Source organism: Limulus polyphemus, unplaced genomic scaffold (assembly GCF_000517525.1).
Source record: "Limulus polyphemus unplaced genomic scaffold, Limulus_polyphemus-2.1.2 Scaffold267, whole genome shotgun sequence".
NCBI classification, from domain to species: Eukaryota; Metazoa; Arthropoda; class Merostomata; order Xiphosura; family Limulidae; genus Limulus; species Limulus polyphemus.
In genome coordinates this window covers 736714-750358 of record NW_013665877.1, presented here as the reverse complement: position 1 = coordinate 750358, position 13645 = coordinate 736714, and the positions used below count along the sequence as shown (strand labels likewise).

At 33.6% G+C, this 13645-nt stretch overlaps 1 long non-coding RNA gene across 1 annotated transcript; it reads right to left on the bottom strand.

The window, feature by feature from the left end:
- Positions 1 to 4297: 4297 nt before the first annotated feature.
- On the bottom strand, positions 4298 to 13068 carry LOC111085190. The gene is made up of 4 exons (XR_002610028.1): positions 12617 to 13068; positions 10579 to 10685; positions 5119 to 5291; positions 4298 to 4390 (listed from the first exon to the last, which is right to left on the bottom strand). It is a non-coding gene; the product is annotated as an uncharacterized LOC111085190 (long non-coding RNA).
- Positions 13069 to 13645: the final 577 nt, after the last annotated feature.

Here is a 13645-nt window from a genome sequence, read left to right as displayed (position 1 = left end):
AAGAACACAGACCGATTTTCCTGAACCAATGGTTGTAATTGATTTGCTAACGCTTATAATTTCATATGGTGAAGATGTTTTCCCAAAGTTAAGAATTGCATTGCAGGTTTTGTTAACAATTGGGGTTTCTATTGCTAGTTGTGAAACGTCCTTCAGCAAGCTGAAATTAATTCTTACATACTTGAGAACCTTAATGATTCAAGAACGACTTAGTAACTTGGCAATATTAAGTATTGAAAAAGACGTACTTAATACCTTAAATTTTGATAGTTTAATTGATGCATTTGCAGCAGCAAAAACACGAAAGGTTCATATAATGTAACCACAAATACCAGATTCTACCTGTACAAGATCTAGTTAAGTATATGTACAGTTTTGTAGACTAATATAATTTGTTATTTGTAAACTTAAGTAGTATTTTATCAGTCTGTTTTATAATCCATGTACACCACAAGTGACTGACTGGCTTCTCATATAAAACATAATGTTGCGTCAGCGAGGTCACGTGACTAGTATCACGCCACCTCCTTCTAGAAATATCCCGTTCCTTCGTGAATTGTCGGGAGACTACTAGATTGGGGGTAGTCTGGTATATAAAAGACGGTCACAACGTGACGGAACAATGTGTGAGTAATTGAACTGCAGTCAGGTAATGAGTAATTGAACTGCAATCAGTGAATGTGTAATTAAACTGTGTATTGTTGAAGTCGTGCACGTGAGACGTTCGTTATAGCACGACTGTTGAAATTAAGTGTATCGCAAAGTTGTATTCGGAAAGAATAAACCAGTTTTATTTAAGAAAGGACTTGTGTCGCTAAAGTTTCGTCGGAACGAATTAATGGAAAATTAGCTAACGAACAGAGACGTAACAATAAGTTTCAAAACTAGGGATATAATAGAAATTTATTCTGCATGCTTGAAAGATTACTCTAACTATTTGAGTTTCAACAATACTGGATGACATAAATATCAAAATGGTTTACAAAGTATGTAAGTACACCTAGTAGGCTATACTTCATTAGTTCCAGGTTTACAGTTGTGATATCATAAGATGTTATATTGTGACTTTATTTCAGGCCTGTGTAAGGCAGTAATTAATTCTTTATGTTATTGTCATTAAGTGGGTAATGAGTCACAAAACAAATAATCAAAACATTTCAGAGGTGGGAGTGCCAAAAGTGTCTTTGCCCCCGGGTGCTGAGAACCCTTGTTAGGCCACTGCTGTGTGCTGCTGTTGGCAGTTACAGTATAGTGGGTTGCTGTGTTGTTTTGGCCATTCTGAGTTACGGTGGTTGCCACCACAGCCCACACATCGTGGAAGAGATTTATACGCTGCTGTAACGTGTCCGTATCGTTGACATTTGTAACACTGGTTTGCTTCTTCAACCCGAAATCTCTAATACATTATGATACGTGATTGGTTATGCATTTAAAATTCAAAAAAGTGCCAAGATTGTGTCAGTGTTTTATATATATATTAACCCTTGGTCCTGAAATGAACGGTAAGTATTCTTTCGTTCGTCAATATTTTGACAAAAACTACTGGTATGCCTGATGCTTGTTATATCTATATATTTATGTTTTTATACATCTTTTACCTCTTTTATTAACTTAAATGGTATGGCGAATGGATTTATGGTTGTAATATTGTGTAAAAGTTGTCGTAAAAGATCTTTCTCTGTTTGGTTTTTGTTTTCATTTTCTGATCTTTGAAACCAATATTATAAAGATTGTCCCCCTGTCCAAAAAATAAAAACTGGCATATTTGATGTCATTTTGTTCTAAGTTAACTGCACCGAAGTAATGGTGTATTTGACCATGGATTGTAAAACAAGATACACGTTGTCCTTTTGGGCTTGCAAGATGTGTAGACATTGAAACAAGCGCAAGAGATCTGTTAAGTATTTTTTGTTGTTATATCTTTGCATTCAAGTATTTGTTGTAATAGGGTTAGTATTAATGTCGTTGTAAAGATAATTTACTATTATGGCAGCATACTTTATAACCACTATAGTCTTTTCCTCCTTAAATTGGAATGCAAGGTTGACACACAAATGAAAAAGGTCCTATGCAATGTGAAGGTATTGAAGTTTTATGAAGATCATTTCAATACTGTTGACCATATTTGCTTTGCTTTTGGTCTCTATCAATGCGTTGTGCAGGCATGTTTCTTTTCTATTATTTCCCTTCTGAACTCTTAATTTTCTCTGGCAAGTCTATGTGCAGTCATGTTTCTTTCTAGTTCATTCTTTCTGAACTCTTCGCTGGATCTTTGCCTTTGTTTTACTTCTCTCTCTTGCAGCTGTAGTTGAACTTATAGTTCTCCTTTATGGAGATCTACCGCGCGGCCTTTGGAGATATAAAATAATATCATAAAATCAAGGATGAGAGATTTGTGGACTAAATTTTGAAAACTTGCTTGTGGACTTCACTTTTACACCCTTAAGAAACAAAAATACTCAAAATAGTGTTGGAGTTTTCTTTAATACTATTTTATTTATTATTGCTGGAATCGTTACTGATTATTTAAATCAATCATTTAAATAAGGCTTTGCATTTTGGTGAATGTTTATAATACAAAACAAATGAAAAGAAAAATATCCTCATTTTTACACATAAAATTCTAAAACATGAAACATAGATTATATATTTGCAGAAAAAGACGATTTTCGTCTTTGTGGTCCATCTAATGATATGAATTTATATATTAAAATTATATATAATTATTCAATTTATGAGCAAAATGAAAGCTTTAATGGCAGGATCCAATGCTTTTAAATAATTAAAAGTTTTTTGTTTTTTTTTGTAAAATAATTAACTGTTTATTTGTAAATTTGTTTTTAAAATTTTCATCATGGAGCCATCAGTTTTCCATACTTTAGACATCATTATTCCAAATGTTACCACCTTACCTCAACTGTTATGCATGTAATCAGCATTATGAACAATGTTAAGAGTTATGGAAGTTTAAAGTTTGTAGTGCAAGTTGGAGAGCTGTATTCATTGTTAAAAATACAAATAAAACACGACCTATTACTCCGGAAAACATCACTGGTTTTATATAAGCCAATGTTTCACCATTATTGCTTCGTCAAGGCAAACAAGACCCTTGTTAACTGATTGAAGTTTAGACAAAATATTTCAAAATAATTGTTATCAAATGATATGTTCTTTATTTTATGTGTGCTTTAAATAATATAATTTTGTCTGTTTGCATGTACTTCTAATCGATTAGAAGTTATTGTGTAAACCATTTAGAGTTTTGTGCAGTCAGTTACGGTTTGTGTTTTAGTGGAACGCTCCTGAACAAGCTGTAAAACGAAACGTTGAGTGTTCAACTAATTAAAAAAATTTTACGTTATAAGGTCGTTTATTTCCAGTATTAAAATTTCTTTTATACACCAATATGCACTAGAGAAATTAAATAGTGACATGGCTAGATCAGTATAGAAAGGGCCTTCAGTACCACGTAGAACAGCAGTATTGGTAGTATGTGTAAACCAAATACTCTGTAAACAAAGAGACTATACCTCATGTAGTTTTAGGTCTAGCCAAAATTATTTCCATGCTGTTGTAAACACCTCAAATTGTAGAGTTTAATTTGGCCTCACAGCATTTACGGTATTACAAATAGGTAGGCGTCAATAATGTTCTGAGGGATGATAATATTGTTGCGTCAGCGAGGTCACGTGACTAGTATCACGCCACGTCCTTCTCTCGAACCTTCGTGAATTGTCGGGAGATTACTAGATTGGGGGTAGTCTGGTATATATAAGATGGTCACAACGTGACGGGACAAGTGTAGGTAATGAGTAATTAAACTGCAGTCAGAGAGTGTGTAATTGAGTATTGTCGAGCACGAGCACGTGAGACGTTCTAGCGTTTGTTATAGAGCGACTGTTAAAATTAAGTGTATCGGTAAAGTTGTATTCGGAAAGAATAAACCAGTTTTATTTAAGAAAGGACTTGTGTCGCTAAAGTTTCGTCGGAACGAATTTACGGAAAATTAACTAACGACTGAGGCGTAACAATATTATATAAACTGAAATAATACAATATGTTTTAGATCAATGTCCATGTCTAAGGGAACAATAAGAGTCTAATAGTATGTGTTTTGCATTTGCTTTAAATACTGACAGAAATTGCATTTAAATTATACTTACTGTATTTTCATAGGTATGCAATGATTTTGTTAAACGGGTGCTTCGTACTGAATTTTTTTAGAAGTTTATTGGTGAACTTAAAACTTAAAGACTTGATCTTTACGTAAAACTTACACATCATGTCTTACCTGTTGTGTTAGTAAGCCACCCCGAAAAGATGCCCTTCCCATCTTATCATAGTCAGTACAGTTAGTGACATAAGGGGGTGGTAACAGGTGTGAAATAGTCTAGGAAACAGAAATATTTTGGTTAAGTGAAATAACAACCTAAAATTGTGCGTTTAGTTTGCTGAATTGAATTTTAATCTTTAAATAACTATTTCTTTTGGAAACATTTGTGTAGAGATTTATGCCAAACGTATTTTCCTTACACAAGTTAATTTTTATCTAAAGGATATTGACTAACAAGACTGCTATTTTTATTGACCGGTATATATAACGATTTAATTAACATATATTCACAACTAACTACACCACTAGTTCCCAACAGATTACATGTGGGCCGCACCAGGCACTCAAAAGCTTGATTTGTGGCCCATACTATACGCAACGAATTTTACTCCTCTCGAGGGGGTCCAAGATTATGATTGCAACTTAACACCATAATTGTGTAACACTTTGAGACATGACACGTTTCTTAAATTTGCCTCCACATTTTAATTAATTGATGCATAAAGCAAGAATTAAACTTCCTTATAATACAGATATTACACTTTTGTCCTGGGGCTAAGCCCCAAAATCACTTCATTGAGGGGGAGATAGAGCTAAATCCATATGTATTTGATGTAGCTTGCTAGAGACATTGACAATAATGGCCTACGTTGTTCATGATGTAGTATAATGAACAAATTTTGATGTTCACACATCTAATAAACTTGCACTAACAATCAAAGCTAGTTAAGTTGCTTAAAACTAACAGTTTTTTTGTAGGTAATTACACAGCAATTATTACTCACTTTAGATACAGAAAACGTATGTAGTTTTCCACACTCCACAGGATATACGTCATTGACAATATCAGGAACTGAATCTGGTGAACTAAGCACAACAAGTGCCTCATTATTTAAAGGATAACTAACATATGCGTCCAGGTATAAGTTGAAATACATATGAATCTTTTCCTCTCCAACTAGGAAGAAAAACAAGTACAATAAATTAACTCTATACACAAAAACAATCACTAGTTATTTCAATGAAGCTACCCTAAATATCTCATGTTTGAACATACTTGTAGTTGTTTCCACAGTAAGTTAGAGTATTCTAGTAGCATAGTTCTTTCACTGGCAGGTTCTTCTTAAATTTTCTGGTAAAAGTATTTCAGCGACCAGTTCACATAATGACAACAAATTACTTTATTCTTTCTAAATGCAACTTTGCAATACACTTAATTTCCACAGTCACGCTATAACAAACGCTATAATTCACAACGAACGTCTCACGTACTCAACAATACGTCTCTCTCTGTCCGCAGTTCAATTACCCACTACATTGTTGCCGTCAGTTCTTACCAGTTTATATATACAAGACTACCGCATATCTAGTAGGCTCTCGAGATTTCAGGAAGGGACGTAAACGTTCGAGAAGCGCATGACGTGTTACTAGAGTCAGGTGACCTCCGCTGTCGTAACAATACAATAAAAAACTCGACATAACATTTTTTATAATTTTCTAGACGCTTTACACCCTCTAGTTAACAATATTAAAGCTATAGCTTACAACACAGATTCATTTTTTGAATAGAGAAGTCTCTTGAACAATCATAATACAAAAATAATAAAATCAAATAAAACATTAAATTGTTCATTCACGTAGTCTTTTTTGGTGGCCTTTTCTTCCGAGACCCATGGTATACAGAGATCTTGTCATATATTGTCACTAACAGTCTGTCCATTTGAAACTTAGATTCATTACTAAATACGACTATCCCATAACTTCGGGATTGTGTCTGGAGCTGTTTATTTCCAACTTTAGTAGAATGTAGTACCATTATCAACTGTAGATTTTCATTTAAGAACGTACATGTATTTTGCTTCAGGCTGATTATATTTATATATATTTATCGGTTATAGGGTCTATAAATTAGACACATGCCAATGAATCGATCATTTCAAAGGGAGTTTCCAGGTAAGATAATTGGGCAGGTCTTTCCAAATCTTCTGCAAGTTCAGCTAAAGTCTTATCTTTCCCCCGTATCTTATTACAAAACTTTGCTCTGGATACTTCTTTCTATTGGATAAGATGTTTACCATTGCTTGACAGCTGTTACAACTCTCAGCTGAAAGTTATTTATTGTTGTTAAAGCTGATCCTTTTAGATGGGTAGCAAGACAAATGGCTTGTTGTTCACTATTCCATCTGTTTACTCTGGAAATGTTTTCAAATGAGCCTGGTATGATTACCACGGTACTTTTCCATCATAGTCCATTATCACAGCAATAGTGGTAAGGTAATAGTTATAAGCAAAAGTTTTACTATTTCATATTTAGTAGTAGGTGGTATTTTCAGTCGGAACTATTGAGCTAATGCAAAAAGGTGTGTGGCTGGCTTAGTATTCTTATTTAATAATTAATTTTCGTGATGTTCTATTCTGTTACTGGTATTTGTTTTCTACTTCATCAGTGTGTATATATATATATATAGAATAGAATATCTACTTGTATATATTTTTCTATTAAATCTAGAATTCACAGTTAACTAATACAAAAAGACAATCTCTTTTTAAAACACAACATGCTGGAAATTATGATAAATTACATATAATCTATCACTCATAATATTGTAACGTATTCTATCGTTGGGTGGGTTCTTATGGATTATTGTCTAGTCCATGTAACAATAATGAATTACTTTATTTGTTCAGTGACGTTTGTAAAAGGCTACATTGACATAAGTTATAGGCCTAAGTTCAAAAACCAACTTTTCATCATAAGCTCTGAAACTACTGTAGGCCTAATATATTAATTAATAACGTTTAACGTAAATGTCCTTGAATAATAACAAATGGTGACTAGCGTACTAATTACCTCACTGAAGCACTAACTTTTCCTGAATAACTTTTCAACAATTACTGGATCAATAACTTAATGAATATTTCACTCTATAACTTCTCATTCACTATCCTATAACCTCTTAATAAATACTTCACTGAATTACCTAACTGTTTAGTCGAATTTATAACAAATATATCCATGTCGAGATATTAGTCGATATTTTTTCGATCTTATCGTCACCTGTCCTCTAGCTTACATCTAAATTAAGCATTGAAAATAAAGCTTATATCATTATCCATAGAAATATATATTTAGCTTAATTAATTTTATTTACTCTAGAGTTGTTTGGCATTTGCCGTTCAATATTTCTTTCTTTTAGCATATGCTAAATCTAAGAAAAAAAAAATATTTTTTTATTTAAAAAATCGTTATGCAAAAAAAAAAAATACATGAAAATAGTATTTGACGAGTTTTGGTGGACTCTGGTGATTGTTATTTTTGTGAAACTGCCTTTTTTTTTTAGAGTTGTTGAGCATTTTTGGATTGGTACACCAATTTATGTTTCACCTTACATTCTGACCAATATACAAGGATCAACACCATTTCTGTTTTAACTTCCGATGCAAAGATTGATAATTAAAAGGTTAAATTTATATTTAAGTGATACTTATAAAAAATAACTACTTTTATCACTTGTTACTTTTGGCCTGTTGAATTTTTATGTTTATGTTTGACCATAGTTTTTCCTGAAAGAGTTTTATTTAGATACACATTCATTGACTAGATTATGCATCAAAGCATATTTACCTTATTAACTCTGCAGATTTAATCTCGTAATGTATTCTGTATTCTTTAAAGGTGTTGATACCTAGACTTTCTGGTTGGTTCTCAGGATTACATTTCCTCTTGTTTTTGAATAGACTGAATACAACAATGAATTCTCTTTACTTTCATAATGTGTAGCTGTAATGCTTGGAAGACTTATTTTTAGAAATAAATGCAACACCCCTAAGAACGTAATATATATATATATATTACACACACATACACACACAGTTAGATTGGGCAGGATTTAGTATACGAGTACTATAGCGTCTTGGTTTTTATGTCCAAACATCATATTGGGGGCTAGAATGCCAACTGTGAGGACAGTTTTGCTGTCTTCCCCACTGATGTATAGTACTGTAATAATTATTTCCTCTTACTCCATTCTTTCTTAAATGTACCATAAAGTGACTTCTGTTAAGCCAGTCTAAATGCTTCTTGAAAAGAAAATAACAGACTTTATAGAAGTAAGTATGACTAACTTAAATTTATTTTAACACAACTATTCTTATTCTATGTTTTGGTTAAGTTTTTGATAATGTGCTGATTTTCTAATCTATATATATTACATATAAAATCCAAATGATTAATGGTATGAAATTCCTGTATACTTCTTTCAGATATTTATTGTAAAACAGGTGTAATAATCAATATATTTATTGATGTCATGATATATGTGTAATGACAGTGTTAGCATCACTTGGTGGAAATGTTTGATAAACATTATTTTCTTATATTATAAAAAGCAGTTGTTCATTCATTTATTTGTTGCACTACCTTTTGCTTATGTTACTATCACCAGATGCACGAAAAAACATTAATATTTTAATCTGTGATTTTCAAAGATAGCATGTTTTAGTGTAACTGCTTAGCATTAATAGCTGGGGTGAAAAATTTAATAACTTTTGACATTTTAACATCTAAATTTTGTTTTCTTGTTGTCAGATTGTCGTGACTTATATTGCTGACCATATAATTCAATTCCATTGGATTTAATTATTATAAGAAAAAAGTAGCTTTGCCCTAGTCAAAAACATGGTTTTGAAGTTAAACTTGAAACTTTATTATCTATTGTATTGGATTTATATACATGTTTATCTGGAAAATAACAAAAAGGTTAAAAAAAACGCTTTATACCTGTAACAAGATTTTCATTCCTTGATATAATAATGTTTTGTAGTGTAAATCCTACTTCTAAAGTACACATAACCATAAGAGAACAGGATTACTGGGTAAAATAAGTAGGAGGAGTTTGGAAACTAGACCATTGTTTTCATTTCCTCAGTTTAATGCCCCCAGTGGCACAGCAGTATGTATGTGGACTTACAACGCTAGAATCCGGGTTTCAATGCCAGTGGTGGCCAGAGCACAGATAGCCCATTGTGTAGCTTTGTGCTTAATTAAAAACAAACAAACATACCTTAGTTTAATATTGCCCTTATTTTACCAGACGTTCTGCCTTGTCGCTATGAACATTTTTAAACTACCCATATACACTTAAAATTCTAATTACTACACTTCCTCTGTTTGAAATGACATTTTATTGTTATTGTTCATTTATCTGTAATCTCAAAATGTAAAGTAATGTAGGGATGTCACCTGACATTTAATAGAAACATCATTCTACAGCTATGTGCCTCATTACATCTTTATCATCATAGTTTGAATGAAATGTCTTTATAAGAGACGCCAAAAAAAACGAAAACAAGTTTAAAACACACATGTTCAGCTTTCTTTGTTTGTTAACTTTCGTGTAAAGCTACTCAAGGGCTATCTGCGCGTTCATGATTTTGTTTGTTTCTGAATTTTGCGCAAAGTTACACGAGGGCTATCTGCGCTAGCCGTCCCTAATTTAGCAGTGTAAGACTAGAGGAAAGGCAGCCAGTCATCACCACCCACCGCCAACTCTTGGGCTACTCTTTTTACCAACGAATAGTGGGATTGACCGTCACATTATAACGCTCCCACGGCTGAAAGGGTGAGCATGTTTGGCGGGACTGAAATTTGAACCCGCGACCCACAGATTGTCAGTCAAGCGCCTTAACCACCTGGCCACGCCGGGCCTGTTCGTGATCTTTGAGATCCCTTACAACCCCATGAGGGTTACAACCCACAGTTTGAGAAAAATGCTTGGATTATATAAAAGTTTGTTTATAGAATTTCATGTAAAAGCTACTTAAGGGTGTATCTGCGCTAGTCGTCCGTGCTTTTGAAGTGATAAGCTAGAGGTAAGGCAGCTGGTCAACATGACCCATTTCTTTTTTTTTTTTGCTATTCTTTTACCAACGAATAACGGGATTGATCATAACATTATAACGCCCCATGGCTGAAAAGGCGAGCTTATTCGGTGGCAAGATTTAAATCCACGACACGCAAATTGCGAGTTGAGTGCCCTAGCCACCAGACCGTCCTAGGCCTAAACGTTCAGCTGATAACAGAGAATTATAATACATTGAAATTAAAGTAAGTAAATAAGAATAATTCAAAAAGTGTTTATTTGGGTTTTCATAGAAATACAAAAGTACATAGAAGTTAATTCACTTCAAGTTTGGAGGATCGAAGGTTAAAAACTACCTATTTAAAAGTAGTTATGCATACTTACTCACTCTTTGTATGTTAGATAAGTTTCTGACAACAGCTTTTGGTATCCAGTCACTATTAATGGTAAAGCAATTTCCATACTGAGTGGTATAGGTCTTGTAAATGGGACTACGTAAGAATGAGAAAATATATAGATAAGTTAACACCTTGTTCCCAAACATAAATAAGAATATACTTTATTTACATTCAAGAATTATTTGAAAATATGAGAGTGTGCAATTACTATTGTGTCCATCTTCATACATTTCCTTGTCTTCTTAAGAAAAAATAAAGCAATTTTGAAAGAATTTTGGGTTCATTATTAGGTAAAACTGATATGATCAAAATAATTACAAAAATACAATAGTCAGAAAGTATTTCATAGTACAAAGTTGTGATATTTTAAAAAATCAACTAAATACATACTAAATGTTATAAACCTTACCAAAAGGAAATTAAATCTTGAAAATAGTTAGATTGCATAATAAATGTTGAACCAAACTTTGTCCTCAAGTAAAAAAATCAAAATGTTTTTCTAATAAATACAAAAGAAATTATAGGTACTGTTCATGGGTAATGTTCTCTTGCAAGTGAGACAGTAGATGTGGACTGATGAAGGTGGTTATCCATGTAAAAGTGTTACTTTTCAATTTTTCCGGACAAAAAAGGTATACTACCAGGGCAACCCATGGGTCAAATAGAAGCCTGGCGTCATGCAAAGTCAATGGAAAAGCTACCTCTGATAACTCACAATTCTGTAACTCAAGGGCAAAAATTTAACACTCATTTGATTGCAAAGGTCTTTGTATAAGTCCAATCCATTATACTCCCAATGTTTAGGAAATTCCAACCTGGTTTAGACCAAGAATACTTAGTGAGAGGTTAATATCAGAACCACAGTAGCTGTGATAGGGGCTAAACAAATAACACCCCCATTATCTAAGGGTGTGGCAAAAGAAGATCGGGATCACTTCCTTAGATATTTCTGGCAGATCAGTTCATGGAGTGGCTGGACTTCAGAAAAACTGATGATATTCTAAATCCTGAGTCTGGTTGGTCTAGCCCCCACACTGAGCTTAGCCAAGAGCTCCCACATCCAGGCTCTGTGACACAACCTCATTCACTATTTGTGCTGCAACCAATAAAGATAATTGTTCCACCTGGATCTCACTCCAGAAGGGAGAACCAAAGAATGTACTTTGAGCGTGGGCAGAAGGGTGACTGCAAAGTGAACTTTCCATACCTGTGCTATTATTGCGATTGTGATTTTACTGAATGTTGTCATATTAAGTGATGGTGTCAACATTCCCCAGGACATACTCATTACCTTGTTCATTCTCCTTGACAGTACTGGCATCCACGACTATTCTCTGTAAATTATAACCAATAATTACTTACCCTGTCTAGGCTGGCATTTTCTCTGGATAGCATTGTTTCTTTCTCAGCGTTAAGTACAAAACTACACAATGGGGTATCTGTACTCTGGCCACCATGGGTATTGAAACCCGATACTTAACGTTAGAAGTCTACAATATATTGCTGAACCACCAGGGGGCCTTTTAGACAGTCTACTCCATATGATTATTGATTACATTGTGATATGCAGACGTATCATATATGTGTATATAGTAGAGAAGGCTGATGTAGGTATTGAAAACTTTTAGTTTTACTTAAAAAACAAGTAACGTTTCTACCTCCTTAAGTCATTATCAAGTTAAAAATGATTTTTCAAAAGTCATTCTTAACCTGATAAAAACTTAAGGAAGTTGATGCTTGTTTCGTGTTTTAACTAAAATATTTTAATACCCATATCAGCCGTCGCTACTATACATATAATTACTTCAAATGTGTCCCTCGTCATCATGAATGACGCATATCATATGTTTCCTTTCTGCTTTTAGTAGTATAGAAACCTTTAAAATGTCTGTTTCTATGCAATTTTACATAAACACGAACTCCAAAAATTGTTATAACATTAAGGAACTAACTTCAATAGTTAGGGTTAGCTGTTAGCTATTTTCGACGTCGTTTAAAGTATTATGGTGGAAATGTGAACTTACCCTTATCACCCCAGTCTGACGGTTTGGCAGAGCAAGTAATGCAAACTATCAAGTGGATGGTTGTGAAGTTTGTTAATCTCAACTGAACTGCTTGGGATGAACACTTTCTGTATGTCATGATGGTTTACTATGCAACAGAATATATATTGACTGGTTGTTTGGCAAACATACTCATGTTTGGTTCAAAGTTATTGTTCCCTGTGATGAATGGCCCTCCTCTAGAACAGATTTGTCACAGTATCCACAAGAATGCAGGTAGTGGCTTAGGTCTGCATTGGATGATGTGCAAGAGTTTGTGAGTCAATGGCATGGAAGGCCATCCTATAGCGGAAGAGATGTCATGACAACACAATCAAGGAACAAATTTCCAGCAAGGAGACTTTGGCTTTGGCACTTACTAGTGACAGGACACAGACCTGTTCTGGTTTAACAGTCTTACCTCGTACTCAGACATTGACTTATGAGGTGTAGCAGTTCCATAGCGTGCAAAAGATTGTGTGGCAAAGTGACGTATATGTGCTGTAATATTGCTTAATTTAATGCCTCAGAATAATTTATTTGTTAAATAAAAGCAGTTAATTTACTCAGACATTGACTTATGAATTATAGCAGTTCCATAGCGTGCAAAAGATTGTGTGGCAAAGAGACCTACATGTGCTGTAATATTGCTTGATTTAATGACTCAGAGTGCGCAAAAAGTTTGGTTAAAATCGAGCGGGTTTTGTTGAATACCTTTGCACATCACATGTAGTCTATATTTAGAACAAATCTGACACCTAACTGTAAGTTTTAAAGATCCATCAGTGTACCAAATTTGAAAAAAAAATCCATGAAAGTTAAGTATGTTTTTCTATCGAATAAATTTCCGCACTTTCGGTGCGAAGAGAAAGAAAAAAAGACATCCAATCAAAATAATATATTTTATATCTCATATATTTCTTAATGGCTTGTTTTGCAATTTGGTATGTGAAGTAAGAGTCCAGTAGAGCACATTCACTGAAAATATGTGATAGTTTGGATTACCACAGT